This window comes from Notamacropus eugenii, chromosome 1, assembly GCF_028372415.1.
Source record: "Notamacropus eugenii isolate mMacEug1 chromosome 1, mMacEug1.pri_v2, whole genome shotgun sequence".
Classification (NCBI taxonomy): domain Eukaryota; kingdom Metazoa; phylum Chordata; class Mammalia; order Diprotodontia; family Macropodidae; genus Notamacropus; species Notamacropus eugenii.
In genome coordinates, this window is record NC_092872.1 from 582,478,452 (window position 1) to 582,505,024 (window position 26,573).

Consider the following 26,573-nt stretch of genomic DNA (forward strand, 5'->3'; position numbering starts at 1 on the left):
TATATGCTATGGGGCTGAAGAGTATATTAAACTGGTCACAAGTACAGGGGAGTGATTCATTAATGTTTTTTTAAAGTGAATCGCCTTTTTGAGTTATGGAATGACTATTACCAAACTACTGAAGTTAATAAATATCATATATAATGGAGCCAATCAAAAGGTCATTGCTTGCCATATTTATACTTTTGCCCCTAGATGTACCAAGGATTTCTGATATCAGCACTGTAGGGAACTTCTGGTATGAGAATGTCCTCCACCAACATAGGGACTAAACCATTGATGCTTAAGTAAAAGAAGGATGCTTAAGGTACACAGTTTAAATAACTTGACCAGGGTCACACAGCTAAGAAATATCAAAGACAGGATTTGAACCTGAGACTCCCTAACTCCAAGCTGAGAACTCTATCCACTGTGCTGAACTGTCTCCCAATTGTCCCTAAATATAGGTGCTAAAATTAAATGCAAGCAGACAAATGAAATCTTAAGTCAACCAGAGTCCATGACTATCACAGTACCTTCATGGGAGCAAGCTGAAAGTGTTTGATGGATGAAGGGTCCACTACGGGCTTTGGTCAATTGGCTGTGTCTGCTAGCAAGCTGTGCCACCTCTGTGATAGTCCAGTGAATTTCTCTATAGGATCAAACCCAGTACGAATCCTGTGCTCAAAATTCGCTGGACTGGAGATTTTAAGTCTTTTCTCTTTCTTGCCAAACAAGATGAAAAGTTCTAGAAAAATGAAGAGAGGACAAGCCATTGTTCCTCACCATAATGCAGCACAGTAAAGGCCATGTTTTAACTGTTAACAAAACATATACACCCCAGATAGGTTTATATATATATATATATATATATATATATATATATATATATATATATATATATATATATATATATATATATATATATATACACACACACACACACATACATGTACATATATGTATATGTATACATTATATCATATATATATATTATACAGTAGAGCATACATTATGTCCAGCTAGTAAATCCTGCAGTGGTTGTAGCCCTAAAATATCCAGGGATGTGAGTAGGCTGTGAAATAAAAGAAGTTTACTCTTTGGAGCCTTCCTTCAATTCATCTTTGTAACTGCATTCCCCCCACTTATGTGCTCCACACGTCTCTATTCTCCCCTAAGCCTCTCAGGGCCATTTATGAACCTAAGTGAACTTATGAACCTAAGCCTGTATGCTATGTGTAACATCCAGGAGCTTCCATCTCTGTCCTTCTATTTGGTACGTACGTGGTAAGTTAATTTCTACTGAGGTATTCATGTCAGATAGAGCCTGAATTGCTCCTTCTTTGTGACAACATACCAGCAGTAGCACAAAAGGTGCAACTAATTTTGTGAAATTCAGACATAATTGGAAACCTGGGAAGCTGGATACTTTGGGGAAAAGGGCATTTTTTATTTTACCTCTCAAAGGCTAGCAAGTTGGAAGCTGCCTATTTTAATTATCAGAGGAACATGTGATATTCAGTTACTCAAATCTAATTCAATTCAGTCAACATTTACTAAGTTTGCATTTCCTACATGCAAAGCATGATGTGAACGCTACCAACATGAAGGACCCAGGCCTTGGCCCCAATCAAAGGGGAACATAGCATGTGTACAACAGGTAAAATACAAGAAAAAATCGAATGGGAGTAGATAGGGAACAATTAGAGAACGCTTCAAGGAGAAAGTGGTACATAAGTTGGATCTCAAAGGAAAATAATAATAATTGTTATTATACACGATACTAGTAATAATCATGATCAATAACATTTGCATAGAATTTTACATGTTATCGCATTTTTTCCTCATAACAACTCCAGGAGATACCTGCTATTAATGGTCCTATTTGACACATGAGTAAATGGAGGCAGAGGGGGAGAAGGGGCTTGCCCAGGGTCACAAAGCTGGTAAGTATTTGAGATAAAACCTGAACTAAAAAATTTTCCTGACTTTGGGTTCTGAGCTCTATCCAGTGTGACGTATAGGTGCTCACCAGGTAGAAGTAAAGAGGAAATGCCTTCTAGGCATACTGGATAATTTGCAGTGAACATACATTGGTCAGAAAAGGTAGGATCAAATTAGGAAATAGGCATTAGCTTATTTTGACTAGAAAATAGAGTGGATTAAGGGAATGACGTGACATCAGACCAGAAAAATAAATTAGAACTAAATTTTGAAGGAGACCTAGGACAGTATTTTAACAAGACTAGGCAGTTTGGTGGCACCTTGAATAGAGTATATGCCCCGGAAGCAGGAAGTCCTGAGTTCAGATATGTATAGGATATCAGCTGCATGGTCAAGGGCAAATCACTTAATCCCATTTGCCTCAGTTTCCTCATCTATAAAATGAGCTGGAAAAGGAAATGGCAAACCGCTTCAGTATCTTTGCCAAGAAAGCCCAACTGGGGTCATGAAGAGTCAGACATGACTGAAAGCAACTGAGAAACAACAATGTTAATAAGAACATTTGGGCAATCATGAGTGATTATACAGGAGAAAACAGAGACCAGATAATCTTCTATTTCCTCAAAATACTATTTGTTGCTTAAACTGATAATTAGAGGAAATGCTAAATTTTAGTCAAAGATTAGTGAAAATAAGGATAGGATGTTTTCTCACCCAGGTTCAGAGACAGTATGAAATGAGTGGATGGATCCCAGGTGAACAACTCCTTGTCTAGAGCAACTTTCAACCTACCGCAGTACCCATGACAAAATTTGGGTTCTTCCCACAAACACTTCTTTGACCACTTCCTATCACACATATTCTCTTTTATTTGAATTTCTATGTCATTCTTCTATTCATACCACTAACTGAAAAAAATGTAATCCCATGCCACCTTATTTAGTTTCTTATGTCTTCAGCTAGATGGTCAGTTAGAAGGCAGTAAATATGTACCAGACTATTCCATAGCCTCCCTCCTTCATACTTATTATATTACAGATGTTTAAAAAAATTAGATTCTCACAACTTGTTGGTTACACATAGAGAGGGAAGGCATCATAACTTCTATTTTACAGTTCAAGAAACAGAAAGGAAGTAAATGTAAGCAATTTGACCAATACCACAGAGCTACTTATGACAGAGTAGGTACTAAAAAAAGACTCATTCCCTTGATCATCTCCCCCTATCTTCATTTTATTACTGACTTCTCTTTTAGGTGAATTATGAGGTAAACAGAACAGACTAAGGCAAGATACTTTGGGGAGTGTTCTACCTGGAAACCTTGTCCTGGATCTTAGCTCACCTGATATCACATTTTATAACATATTCTAAAGTTTAATAACCATTTTCTTCACAGCAGATACATAATGAATGTATCCTTATTTATCCATTTTTTTTTGCTAATAGTAATGGCATTTCTCAAGTACCTACTAAGTGCCAGGCATTGAGCTAAATGCGCTGAGCATACAAAAACAACCAACTCAAAAAAGCAAAAGACAACCCCTGTTCTCAAGAAACTTATAATCTGTAATATGTCAATGTGTTTTAAAAGACTGAACAAGTATAACCTCTATCAAACTGCTTATGGCCCTCTCAAGAAGAAGAGAGGGAAAGGAGGGAAAGAGAAATTTTAGAACTCACTTTTTAAAAAAAATGAATGTTAAAAATTGTTTTTAACTGGAGAAAATATATTTTAAAAAAGTCTAATGGGGAGACAAAACTTAAACAAATATATGCAAAGAAGATATATACAGGATAATTTGAAGATAATCAATAGAGGGAAGACACTAGCATTAAGGGGGATAAAGAAAGGTTAGTATTTATACAGCATTTTAAGGTTTGCAAAGCACTTTAAATATGTTATTTCATTTGATCATTACAATAACACTCTAAGTGCTATTGCTTGCCCCATTTTACTGCAGGGGAGCTGAGGTTGAGAAAGGTTAAGGGACTTGCCCAGGGTCACACAGACTATGGCTGAGATGGAATTAGAATTCAGGTAGTCCAATATTCTAATCATTTCACTACCTAGCTGCCTCCAACACATGAGGAAACAGAGGGTCAGACTGCTATTTGCCAATGAACAAAGTCAAAATTCAAACCTCTGTTGTTCTGATTCCGAGTTAGGAGTTCTTTCCACTACATCTCATGTGCTTGAGATAGTAGGTTTAATAGGTTTCTTCTTTGCTTTCTTACTCCTCTCTTCTCACAGAGAAGTCCCATGTTCCATCAACATCACCCTAATCCTGTCTTAGCCTGGAGAAATATAATCACCGTCTTCTAGGACATTGAAAATAACTCATTCAGTAGAGGATGACAGTGGATCTAGAAAAAGGAACAGCCTCTTTCTGGGGAGAAGCTTTCATTGCCAGCTTTGACTCTCCCTGAGATAATGGGGTTTCCTTTTCTTCGCTTCATTCAGGACTCCCTTTTATCCTCCAAGGCTTCACTGCCCTGGCCAGGGATACTGCCTTGGTAGAGTCATTGACTTCCCAGTCTATTGGAGTGGGCTGGTACAAGTTGCTTTTGAATTCATTATAAGAGCAGAGATTCTTAACCTATTTGTGTGTGCATCATGGACCCACTGGTAGTGTGACAAAGTCTATAGACTCTTTTCCAGAATACTCTTGGTTACTTTCATTGACAAGAAAATGAAGTCCATGAAAGGAAAAATACAACATTCAAAATCACCCAGATATTCAAAGCAAAGCTGGTATTTGGTCTACTGAATAGATAGTTGTGTTTGAAATCAATGAATCCTGACCCTGCCACTTTAGTATCTGTGTGGCCTGAGAAAAAGCCCTTACCTTCTCTAGGCTTCATTTTCCTCCTCTGTAAAACAAGGGGGCTAGATGAGATGGTGTGAGGCTTTTTCTAGCTCATAATCTATGATTCTATGAGCCCATGTCCTCTGAGCTCCAATCCTGGTCTCCCACTGCTAATATACTCTCAAGGTCTCTCATCTCCTTCCCTGAGACTTCACCATTAGGTATTATGAGTTTTAATTAGAGGATGTCCCTACATTTGTTTGCCAGACATTGGTTCCTAAATAAGATTAAGAATATTGACTTCCTCCCCTTCACTCACTCCCCTTTTCTCACTACTTTTAACAACTTCAACAACTGATCAGCCAGAACATGAGAATGATCCTAGGGCTCTTACACTAGACCAGTCTCTTGAAATATGTAACATCCCAGGGCCACTCACTCTTTTATCAACAAATAGGAGAGTGCTCAGGGCACATGATTTACCTCATTGAAAAGCCTGAACTCATGCCTCTGTTGTTCCTGGATTTTATTTTTCAATAGCCACTTCTTCTTGGGTGTCCACTCCTGTAGCACACACCACTACTGAAGTTCCACCTTTTCCTTTTGGAATAAAGTTCTTCAGGAATTCCCGAGGGTCACTGGGGCTTCAGACAAGGTGCAGAGCATCCCTGATTTGGTCATATCTGGCAGGCAGTTGGTTTAAAAAGAACAGCAAGACACTCAGAATTTCATGGGAAATAAACCAAGTTAAGAGCCCCGAATATAACTTGTGGCTTCAGATGACTGGACACAAATGAATAAAATGTGGGTAACAATTCAGATGAACTAGAGAGTGGAATATGAAGAAGCAAATTTGAGGTCATAGGAATATTGGAGATTTGGTAGGATCAGACTCAAAACAGGAACATGGCCACCTTTGGAAGGGCATGCCTTCTTTAAAAGAAACATGATAGAAAATGAGGGAGGAAAGGAACAAATACTATAGAATATTAAGAATATTTATCAATGGCAGGATATCTATAAATGGAGTGAGACTCATGAGAAGCATGGTTTAGAGCATTTGGGGAAGTTTACTGGAATGTGAAGCAGGAAGGATATTGTCATTGGAATACTCTCCAGACCACATGGAAAGTAAGAAAATATAGATGAGCACTTTGGAAAATAGATTTAACACTAAAGTATCATATACTGTAGTCTTAACAGTGATCTTCAACTATACATTCAAGCTCCCTGCAACAACAAAAATCACTGATCTGGTATAAGAAAAAATCAACTGCCTTTGAGACATTTTTTGTTTCCTCAATCAACCAACATCAATTTCTTAAACTGTACTATGTGAAAGGCACTGCAGCACTGAAGGTCCATAGGGAAAGAAAGATGCAAAAACAAGATACATGCTGGAGCTCTCGCTCTCTCCTCAAAGCATAACAACTATTAGTTTCTGAGTTGCTTTAATGTTAAATTTATACTACAAAACACAGAGAAAGCAATTAAGGTGGTGATTCTACATGTGATTGGCACCAATGAGGAAGAACTGGTTGGTGAAGTCATATGATGAGGACCTTGTGAAGAAGATATCACTTCTTCGAATCTATGACAAAGCAGAGGAAAGCTGGGCAAATCCAAAGTGACTTAGGCTTTTGGAAGACCAGATTTCAGCGCGCACAGAGAAAGACATGTAGGATCTCCTGGACCAAATTTCTACAGAAGACAGTCCAGGAAGGATGAAAAATACTTAAGAATGAATTTTTGGAAAACAAAAAGAAATATAATTCTGACGAGAAGGACAAAACAAAGAGCTCAACAAAGATTTACAGTAACTTATTAACCAACTTAGATTTTAAAGTCATGTTCAGAAGATGTAAATAAGAGTGTTGATTACCACATTTGAGGGAAAAGGAGGACAACTGGAGGAAATAGCACTATTCAAGAAAACTGAAGAGAGGTGTGGAAGAGATGTTTAATTTCCATTTACCTTTAATGCTCCTGTCAAAAGAATCATAATCAATGGCTATTTCATAAACACCCACACGTCAGGCACAGTGCTAATTGCTGGGGATAGAAATGCACAAATAAGGCACTACCTGCCTGGCCTCAAGGATCTTACAATCTAATGGGAGAAGATAATATACAAAGGAAGTTCAAAGGGAAGGGAGATATGGTCGGGGCTGTGTAGATGGAAAAGAAGTCAAAGAAGTCGAAAATGAGTGCAGCTAGGTGGGAAGTAAGGAGATTTCTGAGATGTCTCTCTAGGGTTTCCTTTCCTTAAATGGAGGTTGTCCTCCATGTCCAGAATGCTATCTCCACTTCTCCTTCACTCTTGACCCCCTTGGGAAGACTAGCTCAGATACCACCTTCTGAAGAGGCCTTTCCTGACCTCCTCTCTAAGATGACCCTCCTCTTCCTCCTGCTCTGTTTGTACTTTCCACATATCTATTTACTGACATGCAGTCTCCCCCATTAATACATAAGCTCCTTGAAAGCAGGTATTCTTTGCTGTTTTTCTTTCTCTTTGTACCCTCAGTGCTGAGGCACAGCACCTAGCACGTAGGACAGACAGTTTAAGAAATTCTTGTTGGTTGCTTGATTGACCAAACCAAAAAAGGTCTAAAAGAGAGTTGATTTTTTTTTACCCAGATCAGTAATTTCATTTTTGTGGGGGACTTTCAGCGTGAAAAGTCCTTCTAGTAATGTTGACTGGAACTGTTCTATATCATATCAATCAATCAATGAACTTTTATTAAATATGTTATCTTTAAAATGTTTCTGGGGAACACATAGGCTAATGGAAATGTCCGAAATAATACAGCCAATATGGAACAGAGAGCAGTACTTGACTCTAGGCCTTCCTTATTCTGAAGACAAGCTTCTGTTCAGCATGCCATGCTGACTCTCCAGGACTTGACAATCAAGCCTAGAAGTAAAGATATTTTAAGATATCATCTTGTAGCCCAGGAAAAGTTCATATCTGATGTACTATGTTCTAAATACTGAAAGAAAGCAGATGGGGATGCATGCTGAGCTCAACACCATTGGAAATTTTGGAAAGATGATGGACAACAGGACACGTCTTATTGGAGAAGGTAAAATGTTATGATTTTTGAAAAGGAGGAAAAATGGAGTCTGCAAGCTATGGGAAAGTAAATGTAATGGTGACCCCTTGCAAAGTATTTTCTAGTACTGTTTGTCAAACTTTTATTGTTTCCTTTCTTTTTATATTGAAAGGATTTCTTGCAACTCCTTCACTGATTGAATCCTTGCTTGTAACAAAAGAATATTTAAGTAAACCCAACACAGAAAGTACATTTGACAGTGTATACATCATTTTATATCTACAGATACCTACTTCTTTCCTGAAAACAGAGTGTCATGGTTCATCACCAGTTCTAATGTGCTACTGTAATTTATCTGAATTCAAATGGCTTTTATTGTGCTGATTACATCAAACATCAAAATAATATAGGATCTTCTGAAACATGCCCGAAAATTTGGTTAAAAAAGTACATGTAAAAAAATAAAGTGGGAGGAGTCAAGATGGCAGAGTAGAAAGACACACATATGCTAGCTCTGAAACCCACAGCCCATAAAATACCTGTAAAGAAGAACTCCCAACAAATTCGGGAGCAGCAGAAGCCACAGAACAACAGAGTGGAGGAAATTTCTGTTCCAGAGAGACTTGAAAACCTGACACAAAAGGTCCGTCTTGCACCAGACCCAGAGCAGAGCCCAGCCCTGCCTTGGCCGCGCAGCACCGAGAGGAGCAGATCCAAGCAGGCTTCAGGGACAGAATCTCCAGCAGCCACGCAGGTCCCTCCACCCACAGGTGCCAAAGGGCGGTGAGAGAGTCTCTTTGGCTGTTCGAGAGGGAAGTGGGGTGTCCCCATAACTCAGGCCCCCTCGGGAGGCAGCAGCGGGGGTGGTGGTGGACAGGTGCTGCCAAAGAAGTCAGGAGCTTGGATCCATTGTTGAAGGTCTCCACATAAAGGCCCTGAGGGAACTGAGCCCAGTGTGGTGGCCCTGACCCCACCTGAGCACCTGAACTTAATCTCACACTGAATAGCAGCCCCGCCGCCACCCAAAGCCCTGAGGCTGGGAAGTGGCATTTGAATCTCAGACCCCAAGGGCTAGCTGGGAGGATCTGGAGGCCAGGTGGGTGTGAAGAGGAACCTCAGAAGTCAAGTCACTGGCTGAGAAAATGCCCAGAAAAGGGAAAAAAAGTAAGACCATAGAAGGCTACTTTCTTGGTGAACAGGTATCTTCTCCTTTCCTTTCAGATGAGGAAGAACAATGCTTACCATCAGGGAAAGACACAGAAGTCAAGGCTTCTGTATCCCAAACATGCAGAATAAATATTCCATGGGCTCAGGCCATGGAAGAGCTCAAAAAGGATTTTGAAAATCAAGTTAGAGAGGTGGAGGAAAAACTGGGAAGAGAAATGAGAGAGATGCAAGAAAAGCATAAAAAACAGGTCAACACCTTGCTAAAAGAGACCCAAAAAAATGTTGAAGAAAATAACACCTTGAAAACTAGCCTAACTCAATTGGCAAAAGAGGTTCAAAAAGCCAATGAGGAGAAGAATGCTTTCAAAAGCAGAATTAGCCAAATGGAAAAGGAGGTTCAAAAGCTCACTGAAGAAAATAGTTCTTTCAAAATTAAAATGGAGTAGATGGAGGCTAATAACTTTATGAGAAACCAAGAAATCACAAAATAAAACCAAAAGAATGAAAAAATGGAAGATAATGTGAAATGTCTCATTGGAAAAACAACTGACCTGGAAAATAGATCCAGGAGAGACAATTTAAAAATTATGGGACTACCTGAAAGCCATGATCAAAAAAAGAGCCTAGATATCATCTTTCATGAAATTATCAAGGAAAACTGCCCTGAGATTCTAGAACCAGAGGGCAAAATAAGTATCCAAGGAATCCACTGATCACCACCTGAAAGAGATACAAAAAGAGAAACTCCTAGGAACATTGTGGTCAAATTCCAGAGTTCCCAGGTCAAGGAGAAAATATTGCAAGCAGCTAGAAAGAAACAATTCAAGTACTGTGGAAATACAATCAGGATAACACAAGATCTAGCAGCTTCTACATTAAGGGATTGAAGGGCGTGGAATATGATATTCCAGAAGTCAAAGGAACTAGGACTAAAACCAAGAATCACCTACCCAGCAAAACTGAGTATAATACTTCAGGGGAAAAAATGGTCTTTCAATGAAATCAAGGACTTTCAGGCATTCTTGATGAAAAGACCAGAGCTGTAAAGAAAATCTGACTTTCAAACACAAGAATGAAGAGAAGCATGAAAAGGTAAACAGCAAAGAGAAGTCATAAGGGACTTTACTAAAGTTGAACTGTTTACATTCCTACATGGAAAGACAATACTTATAACTCTTGAAACTTTTCAGCATCTTGGTAGTTGGGATTACATACACACACACTCACACACATGTGCGCATGCACACACAGAGACAGAGAGCACAGAGTGAATGGAATAGGATGGGATCATATCTTAAAAAAACTGAAATTAAGCGGTGAGAGAGAAATATATTGGAAGGAGAAAGGGAGAAATGGAATGGGGCAAATTATCTCTCATAAAAGAGGCAGACAAAAGACTTTTTAGTGGAGGGAAAAAGAGGGGAGGTGAGAGAAAAACATGAAGTTTACTCTCCTCACACTTGACTCAAGAAAGGAACAAAATACACACTCATTTTGGTATGAAAACCTATCTTACAATACAGGAAAGTGGGAGAGAAGGGGATAAGCAGGGTGGGGGGGATGATGGAAAGGAGGGCAATGGGAGGAGGGATCAATCTGAAGTCAACACTCTTGGGGAGGGACAGGATCAAAAGAGAGAATAGAAGAAATGGGGGGCAGGATAGGATGGAGGGAAATATAGTTAGTCTTACACAACACAACTATTATGGAAGTCATTTGCAAAACTATACAGATATGGCCTATATTGAATTGCTTGCCTTCCCAAAGAGAATGGGTGGGGAGGGAGGGTTGAAGAGAAGTTGGAACTCTAAGTTATAGGAACAACTGTCGAGTACTGTTCTTGCTACTAGGAAATAAGAAATATAGGTAATGGGGTACAGAAAGTTATCTGGCCCTACAGGACTAAAAGAGAAGACGGGGACAAGGGAAGGGAGGGATGATAGAAGAGAGGGCAGATTGGTGATAGGAGCAATCAGAATGCTCAGTGTTTTGGGATGGGGGAGGGGACAAATGGGGAGAAAATTTGGAACCCAAAATTTTGTGAAAATGAATGTTAAAAGTTAAATAAATAAATTTTAAAAAATAAATAAAGTGGATGAAGAAAGTGTATTGCTCCGATGATGACATTCAATTGAACTGGTAGACCATTGAGTTTGTCCAACAGTTTACATATGTAGACAAGCTGTGGATGGACAGAAAGTTGACTAGGAAGAGGACAATAATAATTTGGGTTGCATTTAGGAAATGGTGCAATGTTTTCTATGATTCTAAGCTGCTCCCAAACTCAACTTCATTCTTTCAATATCAGCCTTCTCCTGGTGATGTTATAAAGCGATGAAAGAAATACAACAGTCTCCAAAGAATCCAAATTATTGATGAACAATCAGGCAGTGGAGCAACATTGATAGAAGGTTGAAGTTTACCAATGATAATCTAAAAGAAATGCATTATCAAGAACTTCCATGAGAGGAAAAGACATAGTACAATCATAGAGCAAAAGCAAAGGTAGTAAGATAGTAATCCTAAGCATTGTAGGTATCCACAAACTATTACACAAACTAGGAGTAGGCTGCTTCTGTGGTGTATTGATGAGAAGACATGAACAAGAATCCAACAGGCTTAAGAAAATATGAATATTTTCTCATCTGAACCATCACAGATCCAACAAAAGAATTACATTAATTATTATGATTTCTTTTGTCTACAAGAAGACAAATTATTGGAGCTATAAAATAAGCTTCCTTTCTGGGGAAGGTCCCTGTCTATGCATTTGCATTTATGCTATGATTCTAGCTTCAAAATTACAAGATTTCAAAGGATGTGTAATTTCATCATTGTGAGTATTCCATCCATGGACACAGATGGCAGCTCCTTTGTGACTGAAAGTTGCTATGTCCTAAAATGTCCCATTCTGCCAATAAAATGATGAGCATTGCAGAATTCCTCTTGGCTGGTCCTTGGACAACACACATATAAAAACTGTCATTGAGTCCATTCTCAAAGACAAAGTTTCATAGGAATTAGTGGGACTTTTCCTTTGCTGGCATAGCCTTGAAGTTCAAGCCTTCACAGAAATTACACTTTCACCAAATAAACTGACAAAAACATGGGTTCATAGGGCTCAACATGTTCTGAAGAAAGGTTGCTAAGGCTCTAGGTCAAGCATCTTCTATCTACCTCAAAAGTTATCACTTTCATCTATACCAGGACAAGGCATCTTCCACCAGCTTCTGCCAGCCCAGTTTCCCAATTGGGTTTTGGAGACCCTCCAGGGCAAAAAAAACAACCTTTCCTTCAACTTCAGGCCTCCCATTTCCTGCTACAACACCTGTCTTTTCAGGGTAGAGGATAATGGCCTCCACATAATGATGAATATTCTCTCAGCTGTTCATACCCTTCATATCACAGTGATTCTGAACTCACATAGATCCATCATCTAAATCCTTTTCCATACCCCTACCACCTACTTTCTCATTCCCATGCCCTGCAGCCCTCCTTCCAAAGTTTCTTCCTAACTCCACTCAACTCTTCAGAGCCTGTTGATTCTTGTTTGTGTCTTCTCATCAACGTACCATAGAAACAGCCTACTCCTAGTTCACATAATGGTTTGTGGATACCTACATGCTTAGGGTAAGTACCTTTACTTTTTCTCAGTGGTCTCCGGAATTCCTGTTCCATAGGCAACAAAACTCCCTTCATGTTAAAGCTATTTCTCTCCCACTTCTTCCACTTACTAGCTATTTCTGAAACCTGGGTTTCTCCTGATTACTTATTCTGCATGGCCTCCCACCTCTCCAGTACTGGCTGTCCCTTTACTCATTATTTTCCTTGGTTCACTTGTTGAGGCAGGGAACTTAGAATAATTCTTGCTTCCCCCATTGACTTGCAGGTTCTCCTTCTTGTTCTATCACTCAGTAAACTTCTCTTCTCAAAAATCAGAACACAATAAGTCCCTGCCCAAGCATCATGTAAGAGCTATAGGCGGGGCTCTCTTGGCTCAGAGCAAATGTCAATAGTAACTTTTTCTCTTCTAACCAGCAACCCTGAATGTTTTCCCTTCCCAGGATGATTATTTTTATTAATTATAATTAAAGGGGCCATCCCTTGACTTACTTTTTAAAGAGGTCTGACATTCACTGAATGGGCATTACCTTACTCAAGGTGAGAAAATGCCTTAGCTTAAACTTAAATATACACAGACAAATGAAATCTTAAGTCAACAGAGGGCCAACCCTGTATCACAGTACCTTCATGGCAGCAAGTGGGATGGGTGTCAGATTCATCATGTGGGCCACAAAATTGTGCCTCTGCACAGTGAATCCCTTGTATTTGCTTTTTACATGTTGAAGACAACATGGACTCGGTGTCCAAAATTTGATAGGCCAGAGATTTCAAGCCTTTTGGAAAACCCTAGAAAAATTGAGCAGAGAAGAAGTCATTGTTTCTCACCATCATACACCACACAGCAAAATCCATTTGTTGATTATTACTAAACATTGATGTACCCTAGATAGGTTTTGTATAGATTATATGATATAATATATATTCTATTATATGTCCTGCTAGTAAATCCTGCACTGATTGTACCCCTAAAACATCCAGGGACATGGATACAGTGTAAAGTAAGAAAAGTTTGCTCTGTGGGGGCCTTCTTTCAATTCATCTTTGTAATTGTACACCCCCCCACCCATTTCCTGAGCACCTCTTTATTCTCCTCTAAGCTATTCAGGTTCACTTGTGAATAGTGTTTCACCTAAACCTGTATTCTATGTAGCATGCTGGATCATCTTTGCCTGTTCTTCTATCTTGGAACCTATGTGATAAGTTAATTTCTACTCATGTATTCATATCAGACAGAGTCTGAATTGCTCTTTCTTCATGACAACATACCAATAATAGCACAAAAGACTTTAAATGATACCTTCACCTAAAGTGAGTCTGATTTTGTGAAATTTAGACATTATACTTGTGAACCTGGGAAAGTGGGTACTTTGGGGTAAAAGGCATCAAACTAGCAAGTTGACAACTGCCTTTATACTTAGCAAGAGAATATGTGATATTTCATTAATGGAATCTAAGTCAATTCACCCGACATTTACCAATTTTGTATTTCTTAGAAGCAAAGCACCATGCCAAGGCTACCAACATGAAGGACCCAGGTCTGGGTCTCAATCTAAGAGGAATATAGCATGTTCACAAACAGTTAAATACAAGAAAAAAAATAGAATGGTAGTGGGTGGGGAGCAATTAGAGAACTCTTCAAGGAGAAGGTGGCACCTGAGTTGAATCTCAAAGAAAAAAGTATTTCAGTGATAATAATCATAGTAAAAAGAATTGTTGTTATGTGTCCTACTAGTAATAATTATGACCAATAATGTTTGCATAGCATTTTACATGCTATTGCATTTTTTCCTCATAACAACCCTATGACATGCATGCTGTTATTGTTCCCATTTCACACATGAGTAAATGGAGGCAGAGGGAGAGAAGGGGCTTGCCCAGGTCACAAAGCTGGTAAGTATTTGTGATAAAATTTGAACTCAAAGATTTTTGCTGACTTTGGGTTCTGAGCTCTATTCAGTATGACATATGGGTGCTCACCAGGTAGAAGTAAAGAGGAAATGCCTTCCAGGCATACTGGATAACTTGCATTGAACATATATTCATCGGAAATGACAGGATCAAATTAGGAAATAGGCATTAGTCCATTTTGACTGGAAAATAGAGTGGATGAAGGGAATGTGACATTAGGCCGGAGACAAATTAGAACCAAATTGGGGAGGAGAGCTAAGTAGAACTTGATTTTAATAAGACTGGGCAGCAGCAGGGCCTGGAATCAGGAAGGCCTAAGTTCATATCTGGCCTCAGACACTAGCTATGTGGCCGAGGGCAAGTCACTTAATCCTGATCTCCTCAGTTTCCTCCTCTGTCAAATGAGCCAGAGAAGAAAACGGCAAACCACTCCACTATCTTTGCCAAGAACACCCCAGTTGGGGTCACCAAGACTCAGACACGACTGAAAACAACTGAACGACAACATTAAACGAGATCATTCTGGCAAACATTAATGTATAAAGTGGAAGAAAATAGAGACCAGGTAAGAAGTTAATCTAAAAGCTGGTACATGGAGAGTTGGTGATAAGTACTGGACTTGTGTTATAGTGGTAGGGATAAAGAAGAGGGTATACACATGATGTCAAGGAGTTAGAATCAGCAGGGCTTGCCTTGGAGTAGGGATGGTAGGTGAGATGGAAGAAAGAGTGACAGATGATGACAAAATCTGACTTTTCAAATCCACTTTCCTGTAAGAATGATGATCCCATAAAAGGAAACCAGAGATTCAAAGGGTGGGACAGTTCTTTGAAGATCATGAACTTAGAATGAGAAGGGCCTTCACAACCATCTCATCCAGGTCCCTCATTAATCAGAATCAGCAAACTGAGGACCAGAGACATTCAATGACTTGCCTGAGATCATACAGGAGTTATGTGGCAGAATTAGGACTAGAACTGCCAGTCCAGTGCTCTTTCTATTCTACATGCTAAAGATAGCAATCATGCTTCTATGGTGCAATCTGTTGGCGAAACAGTTTCTACATATTCATGTTACTTGATAGGACACTAGGAGAACAACGGGAGAAGTGGCTTGTGACCTTTCTCCAACTGAGAAGTATCAGCAACAGAACTCAAAGATTTTATCAAAGTCCAAAGTCTCTTCCATTCCACCATGCACTCTCCTTAAGGAAAAACTGAACTATATTAGTTAGCATAGTCCCTGGCACATAATAGTTTCTTTTATAAATGCTTATTCCCTTTCACCTCCCCCTACAAAAAGAAAATTAAGATTCTTCTTGCTAATTATCTTTCTATCCCTTCCTCCATTAACCTATGTTTGAATATTTTACCAGACTTGGCTGATCGTATCAACAATATCATGCTTTTCACAAGGAAAACAGTTACCACAAGAACTCAAATATTTAAAGGTCTTTAGGGCTATATATGGAAACGCTAGGCAGTAAGGTAGATAGACAGCCGGGAAGACCTGAGCACAAATTTGGTCTCAGATCACTTTTGAGCAGTGTGACCCTGGGTAAGTCACTTAACCCTGTTTTCCTCATTTTCATCATCTGCAATGACAGATTTGCTTTCCCTGGGATAATGAGACTTCATTTTCTGTTTCAGAACTCTCCTTTGCCCTCCCAGGCTTGGCTGCCCTGGCCAGGGATCATGCCCACTTGGAGTCACTGACTTCCTAGTCTATTGGAGTGAGATAGTATGAGTTGGAGGTCACTGAATGGCCACCTGAAGGATGGGGAAGAAGGGGACAAAGTAAATGGAACCAGAGCAAAGCCATCTGGGGATTCCTTTGCTTTCAATGCCACTGTCTGAAACTTGACTTCCACCTTTTGGCACTGACAACTCAGGTAGAAAATGTTTCAAGCTCTAGCATCATAAAGGGGATTTCATATAAGTATGGTAAAATAAAAGTTTCAAGATGGACAGGCAGCTAATTGGAATTACCCTTTTATGTACAGAAGGCATGGAATGCATGGAATTATATTAAAAAAGGATACTCTGTAATACTTCCTGCAACCTAAGGCTTGCTCTTCTATTACTGTCATACTTATGAAGAGACTTTCCTTTTCTTCTTCACAAATTACACTTGAGCTTGTGTTAAGTGAAACAAATGGTAGTTAAGTATACCAAAAGTACCTACCCAAGTTAAGATAATTTAGGTTTAACACTGGACCTGCCACTAGAGGAAGAAAGATCATATTTTATATGAAATACCACAGAAGAAATACATACAGAAAGAGAGGAAACAGAGATGGATCCCTTTCTAGGTTCTTCTCAAGAATACTACAGATATTGTGGAGTTGTGGATCTGATCCAATCATTTTGAAGAGCAATTTGGAGGGCTATAAAACTATGTGTACCCTGTGATAGCAATACCACTGTGAGATTTGTATCCTAAAGGGATGATAAAGTGAAAAGGACCAAACATACAAAAATATTTATAGCAATTCTTTTTGAGATGGCAAAGAATTGGAAATTGAAGGGTTGCCCCTCAAATGGGGAACAGCTGAACAAGCTGGGCTATATTTGTAATGGACTATGATTGTTCTCTAAGAAATGATGAGCGGGTGGATTTCAGAAAAAAAACAACAACCTGGAAAGACTTACATAAATTGATTCTGAGTGCAGGAAGCAGAACCAGGAGAACCCTGGACACAGTAACAGCAAATCTGTGAGATGATTAACTCTCATAGGCAAGCAATACAATGATGGAAGACAATTCCAAAAGACTCAGGCTACAATACATTCTCTATATTCAGAGAAAAAACTGTGGAGTCAGAATGTAGATTGAAGCATACTATTTTCTCTCTTTTTTTTCTTTCTCATGGTTTTTACTTTTGTTCTGATTCTTCTTTTACAACATGACTAATATGGAAATATGTTTAATGTGATTGTATATATATAGCCCATATCAGATAGCATGCTGTCTTGAGGAAGAGAGAGAGGGGAAAGAGGGATTAAAAAAATCTGGAATTCAAAATCTTATAAAAATGAATGTTGAAAATTATCTTTACACATATCTGAAAACAATAAACTAGTATTAAGAAAAAAGAATGCTACAGATAGTCTGTGTAGCTATATACACACATGTCTATGTCTATGTATGTGTATATATGTGTATATTTCTGTATGTGTGTATTTATCATGAAGTAGGAAGTACTATGAATACCTCCACCTGGTTTGTCATTATGGTGCTTTTCAGGTCAAACTGCATGAAATACATAATAGCAATTCAAGAGGAAATTACAAAAACTATGAAGTTGGGGTATGTTTAACCTAAAATGAAAGATGTTTTTCCCCAAACCAAATGTTGATGATCTATTGGTTTAATATTTTTCCCCAACAGAAAAGTGTTGTCTTCTTTTCTCAAAACAGAACATGATTCTTTTTTGAAAGAGTAATAAGGGCAGCTCACTCCTATGCTCTGCATCCATAGTTAGGTGTACCCATGTATGCTCCTTCACAGACTCAGTTCTCTCTAGAGTGGTTCTCATTCTACCACTGGGATTGGAAGATATGAAGGGTAAATTCCATAGAAAATATCAGAATATCCAAACGCTCTAAGGTGCTCTGATGCAGATAGGTAGCAGTATCCCTGGGAGATAGGCATCTAATAGAGTCTTACAAATTTAATAAAAATAAACCTTGTGTCATTTAACGTTTTGAAGCTTTAAAAAGAATGAGAAGAGAGAAAACTACTTTGGGACATCCACTGAACTAGATAACATAGAGAGTTATCTCCAGTGTAGAAAAAGTAATAGCAGGAGAAAACAACCAGAGATTTATAGGAGGCAAAATCCAAGAAATGATTCAACAATTAAACCCATGATCCTCTACAGATGAGGTCCCTTTGAGTTTTATGATGTAAGTGCACAAAGTATGGTGAAAAAGCAAGGTGAACTAGAGATTCTCATACAAAGAGCAAAATGAGACTTATGTTAGTATCACCAGTACTTGGTGGAATGAAGTTGCCGACTGGAATATGGCTCAGAATAAATAAAATTATTTTCTAAAAAGAAATAGGATGAAGAGAGGAGAAAATAATGTTAGAGACTGAGAAAATGCCTTCTTATGGGGACATTCAGAAATGGGAGAGAGGGGTTGAAAAGATGGAGAACAAAAGGTAAAGATCAATTGGAAGAAGAAAGCAAAGTGTTATGAGAATATCTGATAAACCATTGGGTCAGGAAGTTGATGGCACTATCAACTACCTTTGAAAAACACTGGCAAACAGGAAAGCACTGGTTTGGAGAAGAACAAATGTTATCTCCATTTTTCCTTCCTTCCTTCCTTCCTTCCTTCCTTCCTTCCTTCCTTCCTTCCTTCCTTCCTTCCTTGATAAGTAGATAAGAATAAAGTCGGAAAACTCTGGGCCAATGACTTGGTGTTTCATTGTTGGAAAATTTCTAGAGCATATTTTCATGGGTATGATTAATGAACATCAAAAAGGAAACTGGAATGATTAAGAACACACCAGAATTTTGTGAACAACAAGTCATGCAAATGGAGTCATTTTTCTCTCAGAAAGCCTTTGGGAATTATGTTAACAAGTGACAAAAATGCACACAGTCTTTGATTCAGAAATCCCCAGTGGGCATAAAATTCAGAGGTCAAAGACAGAAAGCCAAGTCGCTTATACACCAACAAAATATTTTTGTTTTTGTGTTTTACAGTAGCAAAAAAAATAATAAAAATAAAGGAGATGTACATTATTTTTGAGAAGTTAGTAAACTGCAGTTCATGGCTATTGTAGGACGTTAGAAAGGTGCACGCTGCAGTGCTTGGAGTTCTAAATGAACAGGTAAAGATTGTAATCCCATTTACTAATGATGTGACTCTGAGCAAATTACGAAATCCCTATGGATGTCTTAATTTCTTCGTTTGTAAAATGAGGGGATTAGATTTACTGACCCCTAAGGGCCCTTCCAATCTATGATCCTAAAATTAGTAAACTTTGGGAAACAATGAAGAGTAAGAACACAGGAAAGAATAGGAAAAGGTGTAAAGTGGTAAAAAATGAGTTTAGCAGAACCAAGTAAACAATATTTTATAACAATATAAATAGAAACTATCATAAGTAAATGTAAGGATGGTAAACTGAGGTACGGATTTGGAGCCAGATCAGTTTATTAATAATGATACATATGGCTGTTAACAAAGTGGTTTAACAGAAACCTCAGCAAGGCCAGTAACCCCCAGAGAAGGAGGGGACCCTCTTCATTCCCACAGGGTGAGAGGTTGTAGCATTGGAGCAGGAACATGAGAACTAGACATACTAAGAAATCTAGGCTGGTATTCAGGGAAAGCTAATAATATCCATCTCTAATTATTAAGGAATGTTAATTCTTATATGGGGCTCATCTAGATTTTGTAGTCTTCACTAGGAGAGCACAGCTAATAAATTCCATCTCCTTGGAAGAGAAATAAAAACTCCCCTAATGACACAAAACAGGAAAAGACAGACATATCTTTTGGGATCATAATTTTGTGGGGCTAAACAAATAGACATCCATGAACTATCTTAGGGGATATACTAGCACGAGAGATAATGGCTTTTCTTTTTAGACTAACTTTAAGCTAGCTCAACTGGGTCTCTGAGCTTAACTCAAGCCAGATAGATACAGACACAATTATAAAATTAATACAGCATGAAAGAATTTACAACTGAGAATCAATACAGTAGAAATCAATTAAAAAAACATAGGTAACATTAATTTTGGTATTTTCACAAAAGAAAAAATGCCCCCCAAAAATCAGAATATTGTGAAATTAAAGAGATACGCTTTGGTCTCTAAAGAAAAAGGGAGAAAAGGACATTGACTCTCTTCTTTCAAGAAGTGGGGGGTTCTGGGTAGGGAACATTGCATATACTGTCAGAATTCGGTTAATCTGTTGAAAAGTTTTGCTATGCTACTTTTTCTCTCATGTCTTTCTTTATTCTTCATTATGAGGGAAGGCCTTCTCAGTAAAGAAAGATGAATACTCACATATATTCATACATAAGTGTGTGGGGCTTTTTACTATGACCTGTTTTTAAAAAATTGCTTTATTTTTATTTTCACCTCACGTGTGAACACACAAACACACATATGTTCATACACATGCATATGCATACACATCCATCCATATATCTGCATTCATATATGTATTCAATAGGTTTCTGAAATCTGTCTCATATATGAATCTACCATATGAATATGAAATCTAGCATATTCATATAGGAAATTAATCAATACATCTATGAAATCTATATTACATATACATGAATATATATCCATATGTGTGTGCATACATTTACATGTGTCTAATTGTAAGATAAAAGAAAAATATGGCAATATAAATTTAAAAAAACAACAAATTATGCCAGGCTAGCAGTATTTCTTTGAATCACTAGAATAGAGATCAAGAGAATTATGTGAAGAGAATTTACTTAGATTTTAACATAGCATTGAAAAAGTCTTTAGTGCTATATAGAATGTTGAGAGATATAGATAGTAGTATAATTACGGTGATTCGGAACAGGTGTGTAAGTCCAATATGGGTTTTCCTTCATTCACTGGGTCTGCCAGCAGTGAGCTCTGCCACTGCAACGGAACTGTTGCAAATTTTCCCTTTTGGATATCAAACCCCATATGAATCCGTTGTTCAAAATTAGATGTCTGGGACATTTCTTGTGTTTTCTTTTTCTTATAGAACAAGGTACAACATCCTAGAAAAACTGAGCAGAAAACAAGCTATTATTTCTCCCCATCATACAGCACAGAAAAGGCCACTTGTTAATATGTGCAAACATTTATATACCCTGGATAGGTTATATATTATAACGTACATTATTTTTTGTCCAGTTTGTGAATCTTGCAGTGTTGTACCTCTAAAACATCCATATGTCATACACATAGATGGATATGTTTATATGTGGTCATTCCTATGTATATGTGTGTGCTTGTATGTGTGAATGCGAGGTAAAAATACAACAAAACAAATTAAAAACAAAAACACAGATCATTCCAGACTAATCATATTTCCTTGAATCATATTTCCTAGACTGCTAGATCAGGGAATTATGTAGAGTTTCCCAAGATTTAAGCCCAGCACTGAAAATGTCTCTAATGCTATACCTGTGGAGAAAATTGAGAGATACAGGCTGTATATACAATAGTGTGGCCACATGGATTCAGGACAAATTGAATTGTTTGACTCCAGTCACTAACAGCCCAGGGCAAACTTGGCTGCAAGTCTTAAGTGGAGTTCTCCAGGGATCTGTGCTTTGCCCTGTTATTTAATATGTTTCTCAAAGCCATGGGTGATCCAACAGCTGTGAGAGCATGAAGTAACTATGGCAAAGACAGTATTCAAAGAACATGAGACCAGAACAGTAGGCCAAATCAAGGAAGATGAACTTAGTAGGAAAAATCATAAAGTTTTACACTTTGAAAAACCAAAGACATGTACTCTCATTGGGGGACTTTAGATTAGTTATTGCATGAACAGAATGAATAATAAACTGAACTTTCTATTCCAGAGTCCTGTATACATAGCTTTTCCTTTGAAAACCAATCAAACTCATTTCTTTTCTTTGAGAAGAATTTTCTGCAGATCAGCTTTCTTAAACAAGCATTCACTCTCATAGAATCAGGATGTAGAAGACATTTGCAAACAGACAATTGTTGATACTTAAAATTGTTGATATTTAAAGATATGTGATTATCCCTCTGAAAATTATCATCTAGCCTCACAGTGCTGATGTCAGAGGTTGAATCATTCAAATATCAGTAACAGGAAGTTCCTGAAGATGCTGAGAGGAGTGCTCCCCTGCTAGCTTAGGGGCTACAGTCCTGATTTTTGGAGTCAATTCCACTATCCACACCTACTGGATGGGTGACCTGAAGCAAAGTATTTAACTTCTTTGAACCTCAGTTACCTCATCGGTATAAAAGGGTTAACAATTAACCTGTTACCTAGTTAATAGAGTTGTGGAGAGGCCAAAAACAGATGCAAATACAAACTACATTCCAAACTGTAGAGCACCAGGAAAGGAAGCTTTATTATGATACTGCCCTATATCAGTGATATCAAAAGGTTTCATATAAACTTCTCCCCAATAATATAACATCCTACTAGGAATCAGAAATCAAATTCTGTATCCCATAATGCATTGGAGAGAACATGAGACTTACAGTCAGAGAGACTTGGTTCAACTGGACCTCAAACATGAGCTAGAGGACCCTGGACAAGTCACTTAACCTGAGTCTCAGTTTCCCCATCAGTGAAATGGGCCGAACAATGTCTGCAGCAGAACTAATTCCCTACTTCATAAGATTTATAGTGAAGATAAAATGTAACCATCCTAACCAAAATATCTATCCCTGTCCAACAACTCCCATATTTGTTGTCTCTTTAGGTACGTAGGCTAAGGTAAGCTCCTTGAGGGCAGACATTAGCTTTTATATTGGCAATTCCAAGTATTTAGCATATAATAAATTATTAATAAGTCATGTGAAAAAATGCATTCCTCCAAGTCATATGTTGATTACCCACTTCACTATTTGTGTGCTTCTCATAGAATTCTCAGGTAGAAATCTACTTTAGAAATCATTTAACCCATTCATTTTATTGAGCCAAAAAAAATGAAGTCAATTGTTCAAGGTCACACAGATAATAAGTAGAATATGGGCTGGACCAGAGTCTTCTGACTTCCAGTCCCACTTCTCTTGATGCTACATCAGGCTCTCTCCTCTTTTGCTTTTGTGACCACTCAAGTCCTTTAGAATTGATTTTTTATCCCCAGCCTTGGATAGGTTCATGAATAGAACCCCCTAACACTGGTAGCATTGCAAACACTCAGGATTACTAGGCTTCTTATGACTGACTGTGATTCTCTGCATAATAGAAATAACATTTCCCATGTTGATGTTTTGTCATCTAATGCTCAAAATTCACAGATAATTAAAGAGATGTGATTTTGTATTCATGATCAAAGACATAAAAAAAAAAATCACAGTTGGAAAAGCTGTCAAACTGGCAAACATGACAAGTAGGCCTCTTCCCTTGTTTTCAAAAATGTGAAAGCTCAGAATTGGACATCTAGGAATCTCAATTAGCTTTAATGACATCTCATTTATACTGGTCAGAGAGATCATACTAATTCTTCTCTAATGTAGCTGTCTTTCATTTGAAGGTCGTATTTTAACACTAGAGGTTTGGGAGAATCTATGATTCAAAAAGGTCAGCAGGGATATTGATACCCCAAAAGAAAGTTATCAGCTCTTTGAATTGACTTACCTCCTCCCTGTCTATGGCAGAGGACAATGAGTTGTCAGAATGTCTAAAGCTAGGGTCTCTGATTCATCTTTTTAAAGGGATTGCTAGGAGAAAGAGAATGGTGGTACAGTAGACAGAACCCTAAATTTAGAGTTAGAGTACATGTCTTCAAATTCTAGCTTTATTATTTACTACCTATCTGATCTTGAGCAAGTCCCTTTACATCTCTGATCATCAGTTTCTTCCTCTGTAAAATGGTTAGTCTAGATGACTTCTAAAGTCCCTTCCAATTTACAATCTGTCAGTCTTCCAATAAATTACTCTGATTTAGATATCCCATAAAAGCATAAAGGTATTTCCTTACTCAACCAAAAGGATAGGATAGCAAAACTGAAGATTTTCCCATGGCCAGAAAACCCAAGAAACAGATAGCACTTAAGCAGAGAATGGGGCACTGAAGTGTTTGGTTGTTGTTGGCGTTGTTTTTCTGACTCACTCTAATACTAGGGTTCTCAAACTTCCCTGACTGCCATAGATTTCCATCCCTCTGGCAATCTGGGAGAGCCTCCAGACTGCTTCTTAGAACAATGTTTTTAAATGTATAAAGAACATAGGATTACAAAAGAAACCAATTATATTGAAATAGTTATCAAAATACTTAAAATAAAGAAATTGACATAGCCTGGGTTGGTTCCTGCTCTATCTAGTCATCAGCTCTAGCCTTGGATTTTGCTTCTTTTTTTTTTTTATTTCTTTTTTTTTTTTATTAATCTACCGTCCAGAACAGAGAGGAAATAAATCTACAGCTCTTTCAAATATGGTGGCATCATGCATAGAGTGAAGGGCCTAGAGCCAGAAAGACTCATCTTCCTGAGTTCAAATTTGACCTCACACATTTATTAGCTGTGTGATCCTGGGTAAGTCACTTAGTCCAGTTTGCCTCAATTTCCTCATCTATAAAATGAGCTATAGAAGGAAATGACAAACCACTCCAGTATCTTTGCCAAGAAAACCCCAAATGGGGTCACAAAGATTCAGACACAACTCAAAATGACTGAACAAAAACAATTTTCAAGTATGTTCACTCCCTGATAGGAACTCCATATGACTGAAATCTCTCACCTATAAATAAGAAATAAACATAATTATCATTCTTTTTATTCCCCTGACCCCAGACAATTATGTTCCTCAGCTCAATTTGCCTACATCAGGCAAAGTCAAAAGGTCTAATACTAGTAGCAACAATAATAGTAGTTAGCTTCTTTCATTATGATACCCTTGACTTTAAGCCACACCATTGCGAAGCTCTTTCTAGATGAATTTGGAGAATACCTATCACAGGAGGCTCTCAAGATACAGTGGAACCCTATTATAAGGCAGGCAATTAGAAGCAAGGATAATACCAAAGTTCTAGGTTTTCCATACTTTAAAAAAATATTCTCTCTCACTGTATCCATCTCTGCCTATCTTCCTGTCTCTCTGTCTTTCTGTCTGTCTGTCTCTCTCTCTCTCTTTCTCTCCATCTCTCCCCCATCTCTGTTTCTTTTCTCATGTGTATGTGTGCATATATATCTTACATTTCTATGTATAAGTGGGATGTGAAGCCTTGCAACATAATTGAATCTGTGATATATTGAGACACTTTATAATATAATATTACATTCATTAGAATAAATCTCCTAGATAACTAGTGGCCATCTCCACACTCCTGAAAGAGTAAAATTGGAAAGTAATCTGGCCCTGAACAGAAGCTCAGTATCTTGCAGTCGCGGGTCCTTGATATGCCCATGCTATGGCTCTATAATAAAAGACTTTACCTTAGACCTATGATTCAGGACTGTAGAACAGAAGAAGGCTATCTCCAGCCCAAATGTATAAGATTCAAGCCTACTTGATGTTCAACTCCAGGCAGTTTCCTGGAAACTTAGTAAAATCGTGGTGATGGCAAATACCATGTATTTGAGAAATAGTTCTATTTCCAGCAATGACAACCACCACCATCACCACCCCAACACACAAACCTTTTCAAGTCAGTGTGGTAATACTTACCACATCTAATTGTGTTCATGAAACATCAGGCACGGGCATCATGATGTTCCACAGGAAAGGAACTAAAATCAAATCACTTCTGTGACCGGGATATTATAAGAAATACAACTAATGTGTAAAGGTTCAAATAAGATGTGCAGAGATAAGAGAAAAAATGGCAACTAATAACTAATAATGATGAAAATATTCTATAGTTTCATAAACTCAAGAGTAAATGTAGGGAGAAAAATCAGAGTCTAAGTAAAGCTTCTAAATCTGTTAGTAACAGCATATGTAACTGAAATTCTGTGGCTATGATGCTGTTAAGATATAACTCCATGGTGATATAGCTCAGAATTCTAGAATTAGAAGGGACTCTAGAGGTCATCTGATGCAGTTTCTTGCCTGATGGATGAATCCATTCTTCAATATCTTGAGGGCAAGTAGGCATCAAACCTCAGCTTGAACACCTCTAATTAGAAAACAATTTGTCACAAAGTAAACCATGCCACTTTTGTACAAGTCTAATTGTTAACCCAGCCATAGGATATTTTCGTTGCTTTAGAAGTTTTAGCCACAAAAGCAAATGTTAATTCTGTAGTAGACAGTAATATCAAAGCTAGGGGCTAAAAGATCTGATGGCTACTATCATGTCTCTCTCTAATTTTTCACATGCCTGTGGTTAAGCATCAAGAACTCCTCAAATCCCCACGTGGCAAGATTTCAAGTCCCTTGTGTAAAATGAAGCTGATGTTCCA

The 26,573-nt window shown here is 38.0% G+C and overlaps 1 pseudogene; it reads right to left on the bottom strand.

Annotated features, from left to right (window-relative positions):
• The window catches only part of LOC140520494 (serine/threonine-protein kinase PAK 5-like), a 112,788-nt pseudogene extending 86,670 nt beyond the window's left edge, over positions 1–26,118 (bottom strand).
• Positions 26,119–26,573: the final 455 nt, after the last annotated feature.